The sequence below is a fragment of the Dasypus novemcinctus genome, chromosome 29, assembly GCF_030445035.2.
Source record: "Dasypus novemcinctus isolate mDasNov1 chromosome 29, mDasNov1.1.hap2, whole genome shotgun sequence".
NCBI lineage: Eukaryota > Metazoa > Chordata > Mammalia > Cingulata > Dasypodidae > Dasypus > Dasypus novemcinctus.
The window spans coordinates 9858676-9883732 of record NC_080701.1 but is presented as its reverse complement, the minus strand read 5'-3'; the positions used below and the strand labels follow the sequence as shown (position 1 = coordinate 9883732).

Here is a 25057-nt window from a genome sequence, read left to right as displayed (position 1 = left end):
ATATATGCCTTCCACAGAAGAGAGTGAGGGGAGGATGCTATTTCTATGTATTTATGGGTGATAATACACAGGTTAGGGAAATGGGTAAAACCACACAGCTAGTAAGGTGAAGAACTGAGCTTGAAACTGGTTCTCCCGTCTCCAGGTCCAAGCACCCTTTCCTCTGCAGCACCACCTTCTCCCAACATAATACTACCAGTATCACCAAGGTTTCAATTTATCGAAACTATGGTGATAAAAAAATTTAAGTAGAATAACAATGATTCTAAGAGTCCACACTTATTAAGTGCTTACAAGATGCCACACAAAAAGCCTTCGATGTATTAAATTTACTTAAACCTCAGAGCAACCCTATAAGAAAGTACTGTTATTATGTTTATTTTACAGGTATGGAAATTGAGGTGTGGAATGGTTAAATAACTTGCTTAAAGCCACCCAGCTAAAATGTGGCAGAACTGAGAGGCGTACCCAGGTTCTCTGGCTTTGGAATTCATATCCCTAATGAAATTAGCCTTAAATACTAATGTTTGCTCTCCTAAATGGAGCTTTGGAAATGAACTTGCCAAACAAGTTTGGTCTCAATTTTGATACCGTGGAACCAAGATTTGGCTCTGGATCTCAATTCAGAGCCTCAACTATAATTACGGAGCACAAAAGAAAGCAGGAGTTGATTCTTTCGATTGAACTGGATTTCGTGTAGATTGTTATTATGAAGGAAGCAGAGGTGTTTTTTTTGGATATTTTCCCTCCTACTCTTCAAATAATTATGCAAACCGGCAATTGGAAAGAGAAGACAAAATCCAAGAAGTTGTTTCTGATTTGTTTGGGACTGCATTCAAGGTTGTGGGAATATTTTCTAAATTGCATTTTCAGCATCTTCAATACAGCCATTCTCTTTCAAAATAAGTTTAAGGTGAAAAATTAATACTCTAACGTAAGTTGTCTCAGGTTAAAGAATTTTCAAGTACAAAATCATAAAAAATGAAACAAATATTCAAATCCACCAGAGCTTGCATTGTACAGACCACCTAAGCATAAAATTCAAATAAAACAAAATGAAAATATGAATAAAACAGACACTTATAAACATTTTATGTCTTCTGACAATATCAATTAAGAATTTTACAATAAGGAAAGTAATTTAAGAGGGCAATATTTAGCAACAATAAGAACCATAAAATAAAACTAAGAATGTTTCAAAGAAGAAAACTCTCAAGTTTTAATATAATATATTAGAATAAAACGCATGGTCACTAGTCTAATTATTTAAATACTTTATAGTTTAATGGTTAAGAAGAAAAAGAAATTTATGCTGTTGCGATTTCTGGATTCTCCAAAAGCATACTTTATATCAGTAACCCCCTTCTCCCCGCAGTGTAGATTTTGGTTGTTATTGTCTGTCTTTTACAATATACAACTCCTTATCTCTGAAAGCAGATTTTGAATGCCATATATAACGTTTTCATTCCTGGACATTTGGCCAAATGACTTGGGCCTTTTTTCTCCAGAACTCCTCAAATAAGCTTCTCTCTTTTGTCCTTGAAATTTCCTAGCCTGCCTGTCTGCTTCGTTTCTCTTTGGGCTTCCTCATCTTTTTCCTTCTTATTTACGCATTCATTCATTCATTCATTCTTCACTCACTCAACATGTCTTTTCTTTCCCACATTATGATTTTCCTGGTGTCAGAACTGAAGCTTCCCCTTTTTAACGCATTACGTTCCCTTTATTTTTCAAGAAGAGCTTAGGATTTTGGTTTTAGGGTCTGTTTTTCATGAAAACCCAAAATAGGAAGGAGGAATTCTCTCCTGTACCCCCTCAGAGCACTAACCTCCCGCATTCATTCCTGTTTGTCTCCTTCTTAAACCTAAGGCGGTGCTGATTTCATCCTGTTTAGATTGTGTTCATTTCCTGTTCAACTACTGATTGCTAGGTCTTCCCTTTTCTGTTGTAAGATAAAAGAAGGAATGCAACACAAAGTGTCACTATTCCCCAGGCTTAATTCTTTTTACATTTTTTATTGTTATGATTTTTTTCTCCAAATAATAACCTGAGCAGCTCAGCTAAAAGAATGAATGGGGAATTTCACTTGGATCTCAGAAACAGGCAAGAGAAATAAGATGTGACAAGAACTGTCTAGATTCCTTTGATCAGTTTTGGAATTATGTTAGGGATGAGCATTTCTAACACTGGGATACTCCCCAAAGCGAAACAAGTACTGAACTTTCTATGCAAAGGAGGAAGCTGAGAAGCCCAGGAGTTGGTGTCAGTCCTGAGGCTGAGCCTGCTGTCTGCACCTGGCTTGGGTGAACTGTTTCCCACCCTCTTTTCTTGCCAGCTTTACTCTGTGGGTATTTTTCCTCTCCTTCCGTCCTTAGCTGCAAGCACAGGCTCCGACGTTTTAAGGCAAATGCTGCTCAGGGTTAAGGGCAGAAGAGGAAACTCCCTTTAAAATGGCTTCGAGATAGGACCCAAACATGAAATGACCCCTTTGGGAACCAAAACCGAATAGCTGGGAAATAACAAGATAAGAAATAGCCCTGTGGTTGCATGTTAATTTAAAATGAAGTAGAATTGTTGACAGCGTGGCCCGACCACTTCCCAGCTGCCGCTGTTACCAGGAAGGAGAGGGCTTTTCTGGTCATGTCCCTGCCCAGAAGCTTCAGTGGCTTCTTGGGTCTTTTCTTTGAGGTATTTGGGGTCAACAGACCACTGTAGCAGGGCAGTGGATTAGAAGTGTGTCTTAAGGCTTGGAGGGGCAAAAATGCTCAGGGCGAAGAGAGAGAGACAGAGACAGAGAGAGAGAAAGAGAGAGAGAGAGACAGAGAAAGAGACAGAGAGAGAGAAAGAGAGAGAGAGACTTCCGCGTCTTCGTCCAGTCCTGTGAGGTTCGAGGCTGAGGTCTCCTGGATCCACTGCCAGCCGAGCTCACCTGGGTGTGCCAACACAGCCCGGCGCTGGGGGGGATTGGGGGGGATTGGGGTGGAAACGGAAGGCCGCGAGCAGTGCTGGATTCTCACAGGAGCGCGTGCTTTGCAAAGCGCACACACTTTGGGTTATTTGCAGGCAAGGGTAATGAGATACACTATTTTCCTCAGACTCTGAAGTTCCCTTTAGGATTCTGCTGATAAGTATTGATAGGCTACAGCTAAAAAAATTCCAGACTTTTCAAAACTCTTTGGCTAGAAATAAACAACTGTAGATGTAGACAAGTTCAGGGTCATCTCAATTCTTTCACCGATTCCTCTCTATACACTCACATGCACACACACATACGCATATGCATCCACATATACACACATGTGTAAAATAGACTCAGGTATAGGTTTTAGAAGCTATAAAATATTTTATGGAGCTCAAGTCATGGCTATTTCATTTCATTATGAGTAGGATACTTTACACATAAAATAAATCACTGGCAAATAAAACTGCTCTTTAGTGATCCGAAAACACAACATCTTTTCAGATAGTCACTAGATGCTTTGCCAATTCCACTAATTACTTGTCACACTCCGACTGGAAATTCTGAGCCATTCCATTCATTAACTCAGTCAGGAAACTGTTTTGAGAAATATATGAGAATGTTTGCAGTCCAATCCCTCGGTTGCCCTTATGTATGACGAAGTGGCGAGAATGCTTTTCAGCGGTGACTGGCAGGGCACCTGCCTTGTGTGCTGCCCTGTAATGGGGACCGGGACGCTAATTGGCCTGCTTCCTAGCACTTGCTTTGCCATGCAGCCTGCAGCCTGCCAGCTCGCGACAGGGCGTTTTGTGATCACATGTTGACGTGAAACTGTTACAGACCAGATGGCATGCCCTGGCGGTCACACTCAGAGAGGAACACTGAGCTGCAAGTCTTCACGTTCTGGGGAAAAGTGAGTTTGCTACAGCCTGGGCTGCAGACTGAACGCGTCACCTGCACCTCTGAGGACAGCCAGTCCTCGAGGCGGGGGCCCTGGCGGCGGGTCCGGCACATCGGCCCCTGCGCCTGGGGTCTGCGAAGGGGCCGTGATTAACACGGATGCACACGTGTGCATCTACATACACAGACACAGCTGATTAGTGGGGAGAGAATTCAGCTTCCGGCGTATTTAAAAACAGACGGATGCCGGCTTCCACCTGCGGTCCTGGGCTCATTAGTTAGGACACTCGACGTTTACTGAGGACCGATCGTTTCCAGGACTTGGATCTGTCGAGGGTCCCTCTCAATCATTCACCTGCTTTCAGCTTACACAGAGATGCTTCAGTTTGCTTGTGGATGAAAAGGAAACCTAAGTGCTTTAAGAGATATGCTGCCTCATTTGAAAATACATTTCTAATGGAAAAGTCACACTAATAAGGCAAGAAAAAGGAAAGAGCAAGAAAAGCTGCCATGTCTTCTCTTCCTAATATGAACTCTTGATTTGTGGGCCATCTAATCAGATTTGGCAAAATGTCTGTCTTTACTTGTCCACCCCACCCCCAATGCAATTATGCAGAAGACCAATAAAATATGGGTACAGATTCACTTTTTTTTTCACAGTGAACCTTTTCCTAGGGGAAAATTATGCCTTGAGATATAAGATCAGGATAATATGATGTTATCAGATGAGCAAGAAATTTTTTAAATCTCATAGGTTTAAACATAAGGACAGCTTTTTATTTTTTTCCAGTGAGGTTTAAAGTTATTTGATACTCAGTTTAATCTTTAATGATAAATATTTAGAAGCCACAACTGACGAATTCCACTTAATAGGCAGTGACCCTAAAGACACACTGAAGAAACAATTTTTTTTTTCTTGCTATGGTAAAAATGGCTAAAACAACACTTAGAACAAAATATAGTGTCAAGCTGAAATACATTCTTTTGATCATAAACCCTGTTAAAAGATTCACAGTAAAAACTTGCTAAAGAGTTGAGGAAACAAGTTTTATAAATAATTCTGCGGCATAAGAACTTTGGTATATACTGTTAAATGAAATGTCAGAAGTTTCTAATAGGTATCGGCTTCTAGTATTTGTTCAATTCTGTTTCGGTGATGGGAAAGGAAGGACTACCCATGCCCTTAGATTGTGAACCAAAGGAAAGAAAAACAGGGAAGTTAAAATCTCAACAGTCAATGACTCCTTTAATAAAAATAATATTTTGTGGGAAAACTATAAATTTAACCATAGAAAGAATCTTAGGTTGACTTTCCAGAGTCAGTGTTGCAAAATCAATAGATGATCCCTTTTGGCAAAGAAGCTAAAGCCAGAAGCACATAAAATGCTACAAAATGTCACTGATGTCATATAATTTTAAGTAAAAAAACCCACAAACATTAATAACTTATTGGAAATTCTTTATGATATTTGAAATAAGATAGGCAGTAACCCTAAAACCACATGGAATTATGTATAGAGGTTCCTCATTATTCATGGCAAAGAACTTAGGCCTAAAGGTGAGCTACTCAGTTTTTTCTTGAACAAAAAGGCAACTATTCCAAATTTGCTGGCATTTCTGTGTCACAATAATGTCAGATGATTTTCGGAAGTCCATATAATTTGTTTCTTCAAGATCAAGGTGACTTTTTAACAGTGAATGAGGAAACACCTGCTTTAAAAACAAACAAAGGTGTGACAAAATCTGAAAATATTTTGGAAACGTATGCTTTGTTATGTTGTTATTACTGAAAATGGCATGCAGGTACACTTACAAAAACTCCAATAAGCAAAAATTTTAAAATTCTGAAGTCTTTTTTCTAACCTGTTAAAAAATTTTTCTAAATGAAGAGCTGCAATGATTTCAAACGCACAATCAAAAATGTAAAACAACGTCCTTTCATATTCTTTTACAAAACATCAAAGAAATGACACTCAGTAAAATGCCAGCAAAAATCTTTTGATAATCCTTAGACTGGATCGAAAAATCTGTATCATGATTTAGTTAAAAAGTTGTCCATTTGGAGTTATACATATTTTTCCATTCTGATAAGCCTCTAAAATCAAGTATTGAAATAAATCGAAGTGTGAACCAGGGTACCACCCCTTGTTAAAGCAAGACTGAAAAAGGAATGAAATATTGAAAATTCATCCTATTTTTACCTCTGTGAATTACAAACCATGAGCTAAGGAACAAGAGGAGAACTTCTCAATCAGCAAGGCCACCTTTGTAATGATATCTTTAGAGCTGTTTTTTGGTTTCTTTAAAATGCCAGCATGTTGGAAACAAGGTCAGATTCTCATGAGGTTGTATATATATTTGCCTGCAGAATTCATAAATTTAATCTCAAAGTAGGGATGCTGAAATGAATTTCATGAAACTTATTTATATCGTATTTACCTAAGAATTTCTAGGCAGGGAAGGGCTGAACTTAGAAACACAGCTAAAGATTTTTGTTACTAGGCTCTTTGTCCCTGTCTTGGTCCATCTCCTGAAATACATTTTGAAGAGAAACACAATTTTTAGTTTTTATCAGTCACCCTTGTTGCAGTACAAGTGATTAAATCGTACAGAAAAGTAGCAGATTCACAATTTCAGTTTTAAAGGTGACTGCTGTCAGTTTTCCTTTCTTGGGTGTAGAATTTTATTAACAGAATTCAAAATTGCCTAGGGCAACCATAATAGCTCTCCAATTTTCAGTTCCACTTAAGTGACATTTTACCAAGAGTGGGCTTACTTCTGTTTGCTTTCTGCAATGCCCAGAGTTTCAAATCAATCATGAGTCAAGACTTGGGAACAGTGATGTAGGGGCTGAGTTTTAAAATTAAAAAGGCAGTGGACTTTTTTTTAATGTATGACCACGTACACACACACACACACACACACACACTGCTACAAAACCCTTGGTATGCTAATAAATGCAAAGAAGCAAGATAATTTTACCGGGGTTTCCTTAAAACTTGGAGAATTGTTGATGTGTGTTGGTTTGAAGCCATTTATGTCCCAGAAAGAGTCCATATAATTTTTGATAAGGTCATTTCAAGCAAGGCACGTCCCACCTCAGTCAGGAGGGGTCTTATTACTGGAGACCTTTATAAGAGAATGAAACGCAAAGAGAGAGGAAAGCTCAGGAAACGGGCAGAGTGGAGAGATGAGGGGACACTGCCATCAGCCTTCACGAGGCTGGGTCCTCGAAGATTGCCGGGGTCCCCCCATCCTGGGGAGAAGGCATCTTCTGGACAATGCTTGATGTAGACGTCCCTTCAGCCTCTAAACCGTAAGCTAGTACATTCCCACTGTGTAAGCCAACCCACTGCATGGTATTAGCTTCATCAGCCTACGACACTAACACAGTGTGGAAACAAGATGATAAAAAGTTTCTATCCGCAAAGAAAAATTAATGGCCTAGTACCTATTATTTGTGGCTTACATTGTGAAAATGTCTGTTATAGTCTCCGTATTAACTATGTTCCATAGATTATTTTATATTAGTTGATATTAAAGAATATGGAGAATATTACAGGACGTGAAAATGAAAAAGGTTAAGAGGCACTGAGAAAGGGTCACTGTTTTTCCTAAAGCCTGAAATTCTACAACAACCAGCACTTCCTTGACAAAAATACGTTGTTGGTTTGTGCCGTGGGGACTTCCTGTTCAGAAAGACTCACACTTTAGTTATTACGTGTACATTGATATACACATGTACATCTGTGGGTAGCAATCTGTGGGGATCTACCTATCCCTTTAGATAAATATGTAGATATATCTATAAAGAGTTATCTCAAAGTTTCTATGTTCCACACAGTCTTAATTTCTACTGTTGGATATAATTTTTCCCATAAAAAGCACAATTCTTCAGGAGAGTGGTTGAATATGCAACTACAAGGAGAGAATAGGAAAGTCATAATGAGACATGGATATGGGATTGCAGGCTAAGCGCACTCGAGCCACAGGACTGCTGCCCCTCAAGCTCCGTGACAACAAAATTAAAGGTACCTGAAATTGTAGAACACAAGATTGCTCATATATATACAAAAAATCAAATCAAAACCCTGCAGATGTTAAACACGGGAGTGGCAAGTCTATGGCAATAAACTAAAATCAATTTTGGGCTTTAAAACACTCAGATCGTGTTTGCTAATTTTAGTGAGTTTTGGGGGTAGTGGTGGAGAAGGGGTGTTTTTTCTTAAGTTTCTATTGTTAAATGTTAGAGGAGCGAGGGTAGGAATCATTACAGACTTGTTGCCCATCTGTCATTACTGATTGCCATAAAATAATCTCTTTTAAAACAGTAACAAAACATTGTATATCTCAATAGTTCTCTTCTGCAAAACTCCAATTCTTAGTATTGTTTTAGGAAGGTTTTTTTTTAGTATTGTTTTTAGGAAGACCAAAATATTTATTAAAAGAGAAGATCAAAAGTTAAATCCCTGAAATATATAAGTAAGGATTATGATTATGATATCTAGTGGAGGCAAAACTTCAGAAGAAGAAATAAAATGAAATAAAGGAAGCCTGCTAATATATTGTAAAATAGGGACATGAATGGAACGAAACGATGATAGCACTGGATCTTCAATAGAGATCCCTATTTCCAAACCTTTCTTGCTTTTGCAAATTCATTTGCCACGTTCAGTCAGTTTTTGAAATGATTTCCCTGACTTTTGGAAAGAAGGATATTGGTATTTTGGTGTTCCAAGGCAGATGGTTTTTATTTGTTATTTCATAACTGTTGGCTCAGTCACGCCACTTGGGGTTCTCCATCTTTAGAGACGTGATGGTTAAAACACTTATTTCAACATCCTTTACACAAAGTATTGTCTGCCTTCATCTTCAGAATGAAAACTCCATAAAGCATCTGTCCTTCTTGCTACTTTAAAATCTTTCTCTGGCCTAAGTTGTTCATATTAGCCTTAAGTAGTCTATTTGTTACAGTTATTTAGGTTATGTGGGTCATTTTATGTGTGTGACAAGAACAGAAATCTAAAATGAACAGAGTTTTAGTTTTTTAAAAATTTTCCTGACTTATAACTAACAAACAAATAGATACAATGGGGGAAAGGAAACAGGAGAATAAAATCTTAGGGGACATTAAGGTTACTCTTGATCTATTTCTAAAACTCACTGGAGTCACTATTGCCCACTATTAGCCGTGTTTCCTCTTTCTAATGGACATATAATATAGTGATACCACACCACGGCATGCTAGGGGAAAATGCCCGATTCTTTTCTCTAGGTCCTTCTAACTGAAACCATTTGTTACTGCATGAGAGTCATAAAACAGAAATAAAAGGTAGGCCATCATTAAAAAGAAAAGGAAAGAGGGAAGTGGGTGTGGCTCAACCGACTGGGCTCCCGCCTACCATATGGGAGGCCCTATGCTCGCTTCCCAGGGCCTCCTTGTGAAGGAAAGCTGGCCCGTGCCCGCGGAGAGCTGATGGCCCGCGCCCGCGGAGAGCTGGTGCAGCAAGATGACGCAACAAAGGGAGACAAGCAGACACAGAAGAACGGGCAGTGAATGGACACAGAGAGCAGACAGCAAGCAAGCGGCAAGGGTTGGGGAGGATAAGAAAATTAAAAAAAAAAAAAGAAAAGGAAAGGAAAAGAGTGAAAAGATACTTTGAAACCAAAGAGTGGGCGGTGCCTTCTAAATCTATATGAAATCCTAGTAGGGAAGCTAAAGCTAGGTATTGTGCCTGTCAGGTTCTTGGATGAAATTTTAACAAAAACCCCAAGCTGTGTGTTGGCAAGCAACGATGAGGTTAAATAAATCATAACCAGGACTTTAACACACCACAGAAAAGTTATTTGTAGGGACTCCGGTACTGTGAATGATAGGCAGTAACAGCTATGGACTTCAGTTTAAATAAACGGTGCTATAAATACGTAAACACTCCACAGGGAGCCCAAGTTGATATTACAAAGACTCCATTCCTGTTTAACAAGAATACAAATGGCATTCTTTATATCGAGATGACCAGCCGTGCTGGATTTCCCAGCTTCCGCAGGTGCCTCTACCCGTTGTATCTTCGGCTCTTGACTAGACTAAATCAGGTCATAATGTTATGTCATAATTTAATAGCACGGAGCTTTTCTTTGGAATACCCAGGAATTGCCATCTTGATCTCCCCTGTTGATCTGTAAGTTCCACGAGGGAGGGAGGTATGTGCATCGTTTAGTGCTACGTCTCTAGTGCCTGGTACAGCGCTTGACATGAATGAATGAAGGAGTGAGTGACTTAATGAATATGTATGCTCATTTCCTAAGACCATATTTTCTGCTTGTCCTGGTTTATCAAGTGATACTATATTGCTTTTGGCACTCACTCTGCAAAAACTATAATTATAAGGTGATATTTCAATGTCGGGAAATATGAGAGAAAGATGAAATGGGTGAAAATGGCTGTGTGGAGTTACTGACAGTGCGTGTGTGTTGTAGAGTAGCTTTTGCAGAATAGTTCCAGGAACTTCAAACATGCCTTTAATCCTCATGTTATCTCTGTGATACGTCAAGTATTTTCAATATCACCGTGTAGCAGCTTGGGAGGCAGGCAGGTCTCACAGGCAGAAGTCCAGAAATGTTTTCCATGTGACTAAACGTTTGTTTCTAGTTTTGCACTTTGCACATTCACTTGACCCAAACAAAGTCTATTCTGCACAAGGGTGCAGTTTTAATTTTTATTTGATATGCCTTTCTACTTACTGTAGTACAGATTAAAAAATAGCTTATACTTTTTCTGAATCTTTGAGTTTCAAGAAGAGATATTTAAAGCAATGGAGTTTAAAACTAAAATTAATTTATGATTCTTTTTCTTAATCTCCACTCAGAGACAAGGTGACTCAGAGACAAGGTGAAAGACTTTCAGTAAAAATTCTGCATGATAATATCAACATTAAAAATACCCTGAGAACGGATTTACAAACATTGGAAAGCTGAATTTTCTTCAGAAATTATTGTTGGCTGTATATAGCTCAGGAAAGGAAGGTGAAGCAAAGTGACTACATGTATGTGTGTGTTCATACACCCATGTCCGCTGTGTACATCTGCACAAGTTGTGCACTGCACAACTCCGACACCTGTCCCATCCATGCTACCCTTAGTTTCTTGAAATATGCAGAAATGAAAACATATACGACTACATTCCTATATAAAGACTGAAGAAGAATGTCTCCCTGAATTTATCAGGACCACACAGATTTTCAGAAAATGTTAGTTATGGAAACTTGGGAAAATGTTCGAAAATTATGGTTTTAAACCCAATAATATACGACTTTAAAGGAAAATTATTTTTTAAGAGAAATGCAGAGGGCAGTTTATTCTGTCTTGTGAACAATTACTTGGCTCGGACGGCTTTGCTCAATGTCCACAGCAGCTACGTCCATGAAAGAGGTTTCCCTTCATTTCCGGGAAGGGGGAGCAGGTGACATCCGACAGCAGTCCTGGCGTGGGTTTGGAAGGGCTGCCTTTTAAAACCGATTCTCTCTCCAGGGCCGTTTTCATTCTCCTAGCCTGCCACTCTCGAAAACTCACTGTCCCGCATTTTGCTCTACACCCCAAAAGTAAGACGTCAAAGTCAGACCCAAGATGGATCGGAAAGTGTCTCAGAGACCCTCCGAGACCACACAACGGTGAAGGAGAGAACCGCCATCGTTAACGACGAGCCAAAGACGAGGAAGGGGACGCCAACGTTTGTTACTTCACAGAGATGAAGGAACCTTCTAATGCAGCCCACACAGCTATATAAGCTCAAGCGTCTCCCTTGTCTTCTGGCCACACAGTCCACCGTCCTCGCTGGGCTCTTTCAGCGCCTGCCCCCACCTCCCGCTTAACTGCGCTGTAGTTCTCCCGCACGCATTTGGCGAGCAGTCTTCCACGAGGCTCAGAAACGTGGGGCGCTTCACGAATCTGCGTGTCACCTTGTGCAGCGGCGACGCTAATCTTCTCTGCATCGTTCCAATCTTAGTACCTGTTTTCTGAAAATCTAATAAATAACGTTGCCCTCTCCCATGAATCAGATATGAAACACCAGGGGCTTCCGTGTCCAGGGAAGAGAAGCCTCCTGGCAGATGCTTTTCCCTCCTTAACTCCAGTTCACTGAAGAAGTTTCATCCTTTGGGAGCCTCAGCTACATCTGCAGCGAGGCCCCAACTGTGCAATAAAATCTCAAACCGGTGTTTAAAGAGAATTTCGTAATCTGATGCACTTCAGAACAAGGACCTTTTTTTTTTCTTTATAAGGAAATATATTCTGAGTAAAATATTCTCGGGCTTTTATTTTCTTCCCCAAATGAAGATTATGCATATCCTAGAGAACCGTTTGCAGGCTGGTGGAGAAAATGCGGAAACGTTCTAACTAGGGAATGCTCAGAGTGGCCAAAGAGAGTGAAAAGTACGGCCAGGAGGACAGCTTTAACAGGAGCACTCCTCACAGGGTCAGTTTAGTGCTCCTGCACGTGGGGACGCCCCTCTCCAGTTCTCAGGCCCCTCGCGGCAGGCTTCCAGGGCCGCTCTCTGCTCAGCTGTGCGTGGCTCTGCAGCTCACTGCTGTCAGGTGCAGCCTCCGGCCTGGGGTGGCTGCAGTTCAGCCTGCTCTTGGCCTTGGTGGACCCCACATGCGCCCCATCTTAGGAGGAGCCCTTACTCTGTAGCAGCAAGGAGAGGGCCCCCCGGCAACGTGTTCTTCTTCCGGAACATGGAAAGGCCACTCTCAGGGAAGGTGTGCGGAGACAAACCAATCGCCACTTCCCAGGGGAAAACGCGGTCCCTTTGTGCCGCTATCTCGGGCCACTTCTGACTTTACTGGTTGCTCTCCGCTGGTTTCCAGGCGAGGGAGTGCGGAGAGGAGCAGAAGCTTGACCTGGGTGCCCAGGCCAGGAATGAGTGACGGGAGACGGGCGTCAGGGGACGCTCCGAGGAGCCTCGGCAGGTGACTGGGGGCAGATTCTGTCGTTGGCAATGACCCCGCGCCCCGAGGCACACGGCGCCCGCTCAGCCAAACCACAGTGTAGGAATGGGGAGCCAACAACAGCTGCCTCTTGTTGTTTCTACTCACACATGCATTTAACAAACGTTTCCTGAGTGTGACCTGTGCTGGGCGCTGTTCTAAACGCTAGGATCAGAGCAGGGAAAAAAGCCCTAAATCTCTCCCCTCGTGACACTTACAGGGCAGTGGAGCCACCATTCTACATGCGTTATATTTTTATTATACAATAAAACTGTTAGTTCATTCCCCAAAAGTCTTACAAAATGAACTATTTTAGTTTAGCAATAATGGATATGGGAAATTTTTGCCTTTGGTGCCACACTGGGGGAATTTATATCTAAATATTAAATGTGGGAAAAATAAATTCCATATAAGAGCTATAAAAATACACCTCACTATAAATGTCTGATTTTAAAAATATATTGCCATTGTACTGATGTTGAAGATGGGGCATGTGGTAGATTGAATTATATACCCCAATTTAGATAGGTTCCCCCTCCCCCCAAGATGGCTCCCTTGTCTGTCTGCTTGTTGTTTTTGCCTGTTATCTGCTCACTGTCTGTCTGTTTTTTTCTTTAGGAGGCACTGGGAACTGAATCAGGGACCTCCCATGTGGGAAGTGGACACTCAACTGCTTCATTTGCATCCACTCCCTGTCTGCTAGTTGCTTGCTCACAGTCAGCTCATTGTTTTTGCTTGATGTCTGCTCATTGTCCGTCTTTTTCAGGAGGTACCGGGAACTGAACCTGGGACCTCCCGTGTGGGAGGCCAGCACTCAACTGCTAGAGCCACATCCACCCCCTAGACATGTTCTTAATCTAAATCTGCATGCCTATGGGTGGGAACCCCTTGTAAATAAGATGTCCTGAAGATGTAATCTCTCTTCAGGTGTGGCCCAACTGAATGAAGGGAGCCTTAATCCAGGTAACTGGAGTCCTTCATGAGCTGAAAAAATTCCGACATAGAGAAAGCCACGGGGAGGGGCTGGACCTCGAAGTCAGTGAAACCCTCAAGAGAACGGAGAGGCCACTGCCCGTGAGGGGTGGCAGGGAGACAAGCCCAGGAAGCCCGAGGCCACGGCCCCAGAACCCCAGACTTCAGGGGGAAGCTTTGTCTTGCTGATGCCCCACTTTTGGACTTCTCCTAGCCTCAAGACCATGAGTCAATAAATTCTCATTGTTTAAGCCCACCTACTGTGTGGCATTTGTCCTAGCAGCCTGGCAAACTAAGACAGGATACAGTTCAAGGAAAATTCCATGTTGGTTATCCACGGAATAGTAGATAGTCTAAGACACCACACATTTCTACCTCGTGTGTTCTGTCTCGTTCCTTAGGACCAGAGGACAAGCCCTCAACATAATCTGCCTATATTTCTGTCCACCTGTACGAAGGACCACAACTCATCCCACACCGTGTCCCCTGGACTTGCTGCTTGAGGCGGTTCACTGCCTGCAGGTCCCCGGTGCCTGGGTCCCAGGGCGGTTGGGAAATGACGGGCAAGGCTTCCCGCAGCTGCCCGCACCCTCATCCCCTCGCGCTGTTTCCCCGCAAAGCTCTCCTAGACTCTCCTACCAGCTATACCCCCTCCCCGAACCGTCTTCCCTTCATACTCTGCCAGCATGACCCTTCCACAGCATTGCTGGCCTCTACGGCTACTCCGCTCTGCTTCTAATCGCTGCTTCTCGTACTACGCCTTTGCATTCTGGAAGGTCTTTCACTCTTGCAGCATATCTCAATTAGAATTAGCCACATTTCAAGAGTTCAGTGACCGCGTGTGTCTAGTGGCTACTGGATGTGCTGGCTTTCTCCATCAGGCTGTGAGCACTGTGAGTCAAGATGAAGTCTTACTAATTTTATACTTAAAAACAACAAGTGGCTGTTTAGATTGAGTGAAAAGATTGAGACCTCTTTGACTCCCTTTTTTCCCCACTTTGGGAACCATTTAACCATTACACAAATATAGGAAAGATTAGCTCTCCTGTCTCTCTAGTAGTGGAGATAATGCAGACGTGGACAAAACAACTGAACCACAAAACCAAGGCAATGTAATGAATACTAAGTGAACTTCTGTCCACTGGAAGGTTTCACAAGTGGATGGTTGGTTTTGGTCTTGGGAGGTGAGGGAAGGCGAGTACCTTTTGGAGAAGGAGAACTTCTGAGAACAAAGGAAATGTAAAATTTAAATGTACAGTAAAGAAGGACGCGAGTGGTCCAGGCGGAGATGGAAATCTGAGCAGAATGGCATGTGGGGCGGATGCAGTTCAGGAGGAATTGCTAAGGAAAGTCATGTTGATAGTCTATTATTTTGATCCAAGCAAGAATTTCTTTAAAGCACCAAGTATCTTTTCATCAGGACCAAATGCCCCTTAACTGTTAAATATAACTATCAAGAAGGGAACACTTAAAAAAGGACAGTATATTTTCCGGATCTTGTTATCAGATATTATTTTCTTATTTCCCTAAAGAAAAGAGACAAACACTCCTTGCGATCACTCACAGCCCATCAATTCTGTTACGCGTGTTTCACAAATACCGCGTTCCTGGGGAGGAGAGAGATGGGGACGCACGCAGCGTGTTTATTTTTCCTGGATCCAGAGTGAACCCGTACACCACGGCTCTAGGAACTAAACATGGGCAGCTTGCCTTTGATTTATTACGGCATTCAAGTGCAACCTGAAATCCGCAGAGCCTGAAACAGGGATCGCTAGCTGGTCATGTCTGGAGGGACACCGTCGCGGTGGGGGGCTCAGCGCCCCTTCCAGGTACAGCTGGGGACGTCAGCAGGGGAGGCTGAGGGCTGAGTGACGAACCGCAGCTCCGCCGAGAAGGTGTGAGGTGACGGCTCTCTACAGTCACGGCCTGCACGTCCGCCTGGGGTTAACAGGTTACGCCTGCGTGCAGGAGGTGAAGCCACTATCTTCTGAGCCTTGAGTTCTTAGCACTTCACGTTCACTGGATTTTCTCAGGCTTAAACGAGGTCATCACCTTTCACAAGTTTTCCCTACAAACTAAACACACTCCCTCGTGTCACCACCTTGGCCTCTCCGGGGGATTCTGAGCTCCACTAACCTGGATGATTTCTGCGACATCTAGACTGGGGAGAGACCTCAAGAACTGGCTGGCAACCAGGACCCTCACTCACAGAGTGGGGAGAGCCTCTTCCAAAGGTCTTACGTTTCTTATTATCAAGGAAAGCACTGCCACGGGAGAGGCTTAGCTGCTCTTCTAAATCAAATCAAAGAAAGCTGGAATTCTGATGTCTAGAACTTAAACCTTTCCGGGGTTTTCATCAATTCAAATTCATTTGACAACCCTTGCAGGCATGGCACTGTCAGCAGAATATACCCGAGAGTTACATTACATCAAGACATACAGGGCCATGCTCAAAACCACACGTTTTTATTTAAATCTCTGAATCACACACCCACACTTTCATAAATCAGAAAAGGGATGGAGGAAGCCCCACATCTTAAATCTCTTCAGTCTAAGGTAGGAAAATAAAACCTCAAAAGCTGGTTCATGCAGATTATCCTAGACTGGGTTTTGAGCTACCATGCTCATATTACAGTCCGCACCAGTATTTTACTAAATATACCTGATGATGTTTTATGTAGATTAGACACACCATTTAAAAGGTAAGACATCATATGTATTTTTTCTTTATTTCTCTTATTATTTTTAATACATGTGTTTGATTTCCTCCTCACTCGCCAGCTGTTAGTGCCTTCATCAGAAGTTCCCACACTCTATCTGCTGAAAACTGAGAGCTGCCTAATTTTTGTAGGCTCAACTGTAGACTTTCAAAAACTGTTTCCCAAGGCTGAGCACCACCTGGCAATTCTGGAACTCGTGCTTCTCTGCAGTTTACCCCAGTTTCTACTGCTGCCTTTCCCACTCCCCTCTGTTTCTGGACGCTGACACTTCACCTTCCCCTCATGTAAGGGAAGGAGCTCAGGACACGGAATCAAACAGACCTGGCTGGAATCCTAGTTCTATCAGTTCTAGTTTTGTGACCTTCTGCAATCTTCTTAATTTATGTGTCCCTCAATTTCTATGTTTGTGAAATGGAGAGAGTGACATCATAGGCTTGTTAAAGGACAATGTGAAGCATTATATGTAATCCTTTAGCACAGAGCAGTGCACAAAGGATGTGCTAAATAAAAATCATTCCCCTGACCCAGCGAACTTGAACTGCTCTGAATTCCCAAGTCTGCCAGTGGTACACACGGTCCAGCTAACACTTTCTTTAAAGGATGTACAATTCTCATCTATAAAAAGGTGACAGTCTGTGTACCTCTGTGAGGACTTGCTTTTTGGATGATGTCTTTTTTGATCATTCCTTTGCTCTTATTCTGAAATGGAACAAAGTTTAAAAAGTCTAGAAAAAAATTAACCACCAAATGATATTTGTTAAAAACGGCAAAAAAAAAAAAACCAAAAAAAAAAAACAACACATGAAACTAACTTTTAGCTTAACTTAGTGTTCCAAAACCAACTATCAACATTAATTGGTATAGAAACATTCCTTTGTACACATTTTTGCACAGGAAACTTTAAAAAGAATTACTTGGTTGGCTAACACCTTTGGAATGTCAATTTCTAATAAACGAGTGCACTACATTTTATTGGTCTCTTAGGAATATACACACACACACATATATGAAAGTAGACCATTATAATTCAAAAAATTTATTTTAGCTTTTCAGTGTTTAAAATTGCTTCAACTATTCCTACCTGTATATTGTTTTTAATTTTTACCTTTTATTGGTCTGTTAGGAATATATATATATACACACACACACACATATGAAAGCAGACCATTATAATTTAAAAAATTTATTTTATCTTTCAAGTTTTTAAAACTGGCTTCAACTATTCCTACCTGTATATTGTTTTTAATTTTTCAGTGGTTTATAAAAGGCAGAGAGCTTTCCTTTACATGATAAAACAGAAACAAATCAAGAAAGCACTTAAAAATGTGAAAAATATCTGAAACAAATACTAATGAAAAGGAAAATAGAAGCTGTTTTAAGAAGCTGTTTCTTTCTGCATGTATTTTACCCCACATTGCCATGATCAGATTATGCAATTTTTGGAATGACTACAGGCTCTGAGGGCGTATAAAGTATGTGACATATGAAAACAACTTTTTTTTCTTTTCCCAAAAACATTTGGGATCTTTTGATTTTAAGAGGTTACTTAAGATCCAGATGGACAGAAAATTAATTACTCATTTACCCTTCCAAGTCTGCAGAAATCCTTTGGGGAAATAAAGAAATTAAATGTGCATGCTCTGTACAGCAACCATAAAGCTTTTATAAAAACAATGAAGATATTGGTTGTGGAGGACATGTAAACTAAACCCCAGTCCATTTTCCAGAGGGTGTGCTATGAGATTTCAATCCTGTTGCTCAGAAGAGCTTGTAATTAACGACCATTAAATTTCCAGAGTAGTGAACTGTTTTTGCTCTTGGCATTGTTGGAGGAATGTAAAATCTTTGGCAGAGTGGTCGCAAATGTGCAGATACTTCTGTTTATTAAGGGCTACAGAGCCCAAGCAGAATCTGAGGGCTGCAAATGCCAGTGAGGCTGATTTCAGAAAATATTCACATGTGCTCGTGAGCACACAGGCTTAGACAGGTTTTGACCTGCAGATCACTGTCCAGTGGGACTCGGACACCGGGCGAGGAGCTTGAGGCGGTGGTCAAAGGCACATTCTATTCTGGGAGAAGTTCTGATTTGTTTTTCCTGCACTGCCCACTTCCTTCCTCAAGAGGCTACTTCCTTCTAAACAACATTTCCTTGTTCTCTGATATGAGCACAGGACAGAGCTCAGTAAGGGCTAGATAGGGGCTGCGTATATCCGCTTGGGTGAGTGCTTCCAGATTTTTCTCTCCACTAAGCTTCTCATCCCAGAGCCAAAGGCCAAGCTACTCATTCCACAACGGTGTTCTGCATCAAGGACGTTAACAACCAAACCCAAACTTGAAAGAATGCAGAAGTCCTTAGGAATTTTCCGGGTAGTTACAGAAGATGGGCTCTCGGATTAGAGGCCCTGTGGTTCTTTTCTTTGCTGGTTTTTCAATGAGTTTTCCTATCTGTGGCAGGAAATGAAAGGCCAGTCTTAAGAATTCTTGGAGAGCCCAGCTCCTTAATCTCCACCGATTAAAGGCTGTTGTATAAGCGGAAATGTCTGTTCCTTCCATACCTCAGTGCAATTTAAAATAGAAATCCGATATTCCTATGTAAAGGTGGGAGTTCTTTTTTAAAAAAAAAACAAACTTATTTTTTTAAAGTGGCTCTCGACTCAAAGCAAGTTTCCCTGGGATTGCTGAAGCAGCCGCAGCATGCTTTCAAAAGCCTTCGTCCCCTAAGCACTCCAGCCTAATGCATCCGTCACCCTTAGATTTGGAGATTTCCGGAACAGGGTAAGTCGAGAGATATGTCAGAGTTCAGGAAGGCCTGAGAACACCCGGCTGGCACCTGCAACAGAGGGCAAACGTCTCGTCCACGCTCTCCCCGCTGCACGAGTGTTTCTGAACTCATCACTAAGTGGAAGGCAGCTAAGGACTCTAACTGGGAAGCAGAGCAGGGGGCAGGGGAGGGGACTGTGCCCAAGAGTCCATTCTGGCAAAAAAAAGAGTCAAGATTGTCCTTTTTTCCCATAGTCACAGAATTTTTTTTTCAGATATTGATTATCAGTTTATCCTTTTGGATAATATCATTTTGGATTTCTAGTTTGAGTTTTCCCTAGGGAATCAGAGGCATTTTCACATGGCTTTTACATTCACCTGTATATTATTTTAGGTAGAGACAGAAATTAATGCTGTGTAGATGCTAATGAATAACTCAAACATTTGTACAGCACTTTACACTCTGTAGAGATCTGCCCTATCATCTCATTCAATATTTTTTTAAAAGATTTATTTTTTATTTATTTCTCTCCCCGCCCCCACCCCCTTGTCTGCTCTCTGTGTCCATTTGTTGTGTGTTCTTCTGTGTCCGCTTGTATTCTTGTCAGGGGCACTGGGAATCTGTGTCTCTTTTGTTGCATCATCTTGCTGTGTCAGCTCTCCGTGCGTGCGGCGCCACTCCTGGACAGGCTGCACTTTTTTTGCATGGGGCGGATCTCCTTACGGAGCGCATTCCTTGTGCGTGGGGCTCCCCTACATGGGGGGACACCCCTGCGTGGCACGGCACTCCTTGTGCATGGCAGCTTTGTGCGTGGGCAGCTCACCACACGGGCCAGGAGGCCCTGGGTATTGAACCCTGGACCCTCCATATGGTAGAGGGATGCTCTATCCATTGAGCCACAACCTCTTCCCATCGTTTAATATTGATAATGGTGACAGACTTTAATTGATTTAGACAACAATTAACCCTTCCACAGGCCACACGTGCATGGCCAGCTTGCAGGGCTCAGAGCTGACACTCTTTTTCTGGGCTGTGACAGCTTGGAGCAGGGTGGCTCCCAGATAATCCTGTCGCTGGGGCTGATGCACCCTGTGAGCGGCCGCCTTTCCACTGGGCGGCTTCGGTTGAGGGCCCCTGGGAGTGCGTGGGGGTGGGGGCGACCCTCTCCTGGTGTCCTCTCTACAGGAACACTGAAAGAGGAGGAGCCTCAGGGACCGATGGAGGGGCCAGAGGCCGGAATTAGTGCAGCACAGGGGCGCGGAAGAGGCCCCCAAAAGGCTCGGTCCGTGGGGCAGCTCGAAGCTGAGAAGCCGAGGCCTAGAGGAAAGGGGAGAGACCAGTGCCAGGCTTTGCGCCCTGCCCCAGGCCTGGGTGCCCGCGGCTGAGTTGAGAGAGAAGGCCTCTCTAGATGATGCCCCGTGCCCCATCGCCCATAGCTACGGCTTGGTGAGGCAGCAACTCCTGACCGTGCCTTGATGTGCACACGTTCACAGCCCCGAACCGTCAGCTTTTAACCTAGTGAGTTCCCAATAGCAAAGGGAATTGGTATTTCTCATTGGCAGCCTCTAGCAAACCACGACACAGGCCACTGGCCCGTCCCCTGGGGGAGATGCTAATTCCATCTCCTGATGGTCACAGGGATATGCAATCGTAGGTCCTGGATTTTCCAGGAAGGTCTGCATATCGAATATTCTCTAGTCTCCGGCCAGGTGACTTAAATTTGGTTTGGAAAATATTTTTCTCCCAATAAAGATCAAAGATGACTCTGATTTTCTGGTACTTTCTATAACTTTGTGTCCCTCTGACCAAGTAGTTTGGGGAGCCCCTGAGAGGGTTCTGGACTTTGATCCAAGAGAAAACTCTGGTCTACTTTATATTAGTCTGTGTATAGACTTGAGTGGTTCTGTGCCAGCTTCCTCCAAGTGGCTCGACTCAAAGGCGAGCTCTTGGGTAGACTAAACTGGACCCTCCTGAACTTAGACTGTGTGGGCATGAATTAATCTCTACTGAAACACTCTGGCAAAAAATTAAGCATACATGAGAAACAGTTCACTGTTACTCTGTACAGACTGCGGAGGGGGCAACTAGTTACAGAGCTTAATCTGAATTCCCTGCTTGCATTAGTCCTACACCCACAGGCACCTCGCCTAGAGATCAGGTGCATGAGCTGCATCATTGCCCCTTCTCTTCTACTCAGAGTCCTGGATGCTGCAGGTCTCTTTCGGCCCTCATTTTATTTAAACCCTAATCCAGTCACCATTGAGATCATGTGGCAAAATTTACAGGCTTGGAAGGTAGGGATAAGGCACCTTAGTAGATTTCACAGATGATGAAGTGGAGGCTGCCAGAGGTTTGTGGTTTGTCCAGCATCAGACAGTTAGTGGCTGCCGTGGTGGGCCCTTTCCCATGAGAACAGCCATCATTATCAGACAAAAACTCAAGAGCAGGCTCTATGGCTGCCCCCAGCTCTCCACTATCAGTGATGCTCTCAAGGGGACAGGCCTGTGAGTCACAAGACACCACCAAAGATCGATGAAGTTGTTTGGATGTTTGTTATCATATAGTTTTATCTATGGCCAGTTAATTGCTACATAGGCCATTGTTTTACTTTTCATCTCCCATTTTGGTATCACATACAAATGGATAAATTGTTTAAAAAGTCATTTTACACCAACTAGTTTTATAGCTTTTGTTTTTCCTTCAGTGAACTCTGGCCTGAATATTTTGGCATTTATATAACTGGTATCTGGGCCAAATTTAACCTTAAGGATGACACGGTACTTTCTAAGTGGACTCCCTCTCCCTTTTTCATTAGTAAAGTAAGATAACTACAATATTTCATAGAGCAGTTAGGAAGCTTACAAGAGCTTATGCATGTCAGAGTACACAGTAAACTGTAAATCCATATATGAATGTGGATAATTATTATTGTTGGAACGAAACTGCAGTGGCCATGGTAACGCTAATATCAAGTTCTTGTTCTAATATTATTAGGGTTTTCTGTTTTATTTTTTCAAATTTGTATCTTTGGCACAGAGAGGCCTCTGAAATGTGGCTTATTTCCTCTGTTATGACTCATGATTCCTTTTTTAGGAGTTTCCTGTTCCTAAAGACAGGAAATACACAATTACTAGGGAATATTTAAATAAAATTTAAAAAGGAGAGAGATTTTGCAAATTATATAAAGGATCTGCATCTAGAATATTTAAAGGAATTTACAGTGCAGTAATAAAAAGACAAATAACTCAATTAAAAAATGGGCAAATTATCTGGATGGATATTTCTCCAAACAAGACACAAAAATGGTCAAGTACACGAAAATCTATGCCATTAAGGAAATGCAAATCAAAACCACAGGAGATGCCACTTTATACCGATTAGGATGACTATAATACAAAAGATCTGGAACCTTTATATACTGTTTGTGGGAAAGTAGCCTCTGTAGAAAAGAGCCAAAATTTAAATGTAGAGTTACCACATGACCAGCCAGTCGACTCCTAGGTAAAACACTAGAGAAATTAAGACAGAGGTCCAAACAAAAGCTTGTACCTGAATGTTCACAGTAAAATTATTCATAATAGAAAGTGGGGGGAAGCAGATTTAGCTCAACTGATAGGGTGTGAGTCTACCGCATGGGAGGTCCAGGGTTCAAACCCCGGGCCTCCTGACCCATGCGGTGAGCCGGCCCACGTGCAGTGCTGATGCGCATAAGGAGTGAAGTGCCATGCAGGGGTGTACCCCACGTAGGGGAGCCCCATGTGCAAGGAGTGCACCCAGTAAGGAGAGCTGCCCTGCGTGAAGAAAGTGCAGCCTCCCCAGGAGTGGTGCTGCACACATGGAGAGCTGACACAACAAGATGATGCAACAAAAAGAGCCACAGATTCCCGGTGCCGCTGAAAAGAACACAAGCAGACACAGAAGAACACACAGCAAATGGACAAAGAGAGGAGACAACTGGGGTGGGGGAAGGGGAGATAAATGAATTAAAAAAAAAAAGAAAGCGGGAACAATTCTAGTGCCCTTCAACTGGTGACTGGATAAATAAAATGTGGTACAGCCATGCAAGGGGATAGCGCTTGGCAATAGGAAGATATGAAGCACTGGCACATCCCGGGGCACGGATGGACCTTGAAAACACTGCGAAGTCAAAGGGGCCAGGCACAGAGGCCCACATACTGCATGACTCCACTTACATGAAGTGTGCAGAATAAGCAAACCCACAGAGCTAAGAAGTAGATGGGGAGTTGCCAGGAGCCGGGTGAGACGGGAGTGTAGTAGAATGGGGTGTGACTGACAAGTAGTATGGGGTTTCTTTTTGGGATGACAAAAATATCCTAAAATCGCACAAGTCTGTAAATACACTTAAAAACCACGGAATTGTACCCTTTAAATGGGTGAGTTGTACGGTATGCGAATAATATCTCAATAAAGCTGTTATGAGAGAGAGAGAGACTTCTTTTTCCTGGGCTCTTATTTTCATACGACATTTCCGCAGGGGAACAGATGACTCCACCAGCTGCGTGAGAGCCGGGCCCCTCTCTACCTCCAGACCGAAGGAGAGAAGGAGGCCCTGGAAACTCACGGTAAAGTCTGACCTTGTTCATTTCACTCTAACTGGTGACCTGCAGTTATTGGAAACATTTACATCTTAGAACAGATGGATTAGTAAAATGAATTTAGTCCCATATGGACCACGGAGCCTAATGGCCCAAAGCTTTGATGTTGTCACACAACTAACCAAATAACACGTTGAATAAAAAGAAAACAGATGTGCAGACACCACTGGCAGGGGCTTTGATGTCTTCTGTGGTGGCCGCCCGCTCATAAAGGACACTGGGAGCTTTGTTGCTCTTGCTAACAAGCCTTCTCTACTTTATTAGGTGCACTGATTTCATGCACAACAAGCATGCGGGAAACGGCACTGTTTTCTAGGAAAGTACTTTGATGTGTTACCAATACTGGCCAATAAACCCATTGCTTGCACTCCCAGCCAGTAAATAATGATGATCAGATATCTTCATAAATACTGTGTCCAATCTCTGCTAGTGTGAACAGAGAACAAGTAAGAAAAGTCACAGCCAAGAGAAAAGGGCACCAAGCAATTTGCTTTTTCTAGTTTATTGCTTTTCCTTTCTTTTAAACTCAAAAGTCATTGTCTGTCTCACAATACTGTGAAAAGTTAAACAGCAAAGCAAGATTAGGTTGCAATCACTCTACAAGCGCCTGATGACACTTCTCTTTCACATTTTTTCATACTTGGGGGGTGGAGGGATTAGACAGGCTGTCCCAAAGCCGTGGCTTCGTTCTGGAGACAGAGCTGTGATGGAGGGATTCTCAGGATTCCCCTTGCTAAGAAACACCACATCTTTGGCTTCTGCCCCGTGGCTGGGGGGGGAGAAGGGAGTGGTGGGTCTCAGGACACCAACAGGTGGGCTAACTGAAGCCAGGAAAGCGAGCTTCCCAATCTGGGCCTGCGCCCTCAGGGCAGGAAAAAGCAGGGGCTAGGGCTGGACCTGAGGAATAAGTGCCTGCCTTCGAGTTCTTCAAATTCTTGGTTTTATTGCCAGGCCTCAATGCCTTTTATATCCTGATAGGAAGATGAACAAAGTCAAGCCAGGGTTTTTATTCCTGTTGACTGATCATCGCCATTACATATCTGTTTTGCGTGTGTCACCAAAGAGCAGGAGCCTTGGAGTCTAAAGATTTAGGTCAGGATCCTAGATTCACTGGTGGTGATTGTATTCCTTCAGGCAAATTACTTCT

At 42.7% G+C, this 25057-nt stretch overlaps 1 protein-coding gene, 1 long non-coding RNA gene and 1 pseudogene across 5 annotated transcripts in view; all 3 read right to left on the bottom strand.

Moving 5' to 3' along the window:
- The window catches only part of DLC1 (DLC1 Rho GTPase activating protein), a 507940-nt gene that overhangs the window by 97011 nt on the left and 385872 nt on the right, over positions 1-25057 (bottom strand). The gene's annotated exons all lie outside the window — the stretch shown is intronic.
- LOC139437837 (uncharacterized) overlaps positions 1263-25057 on the bottom strand; it is a 50154-nt gene continuing 26359 nt past the window's right edge. Inside the window, exon 2 of the long non-coding RNA XR_011647749.1 lies at positions 1263-25057. This exon is cut by the window's right edge and continues 14065 nt beyond it. This is a non-coding gene — a long non-coding RNA (uncharacterized lncRNA).
- LOC111762790 (U6 spliceosomal RNA) lies at positions 11780-11880 on the bottom strand (annotated as a pseudogene).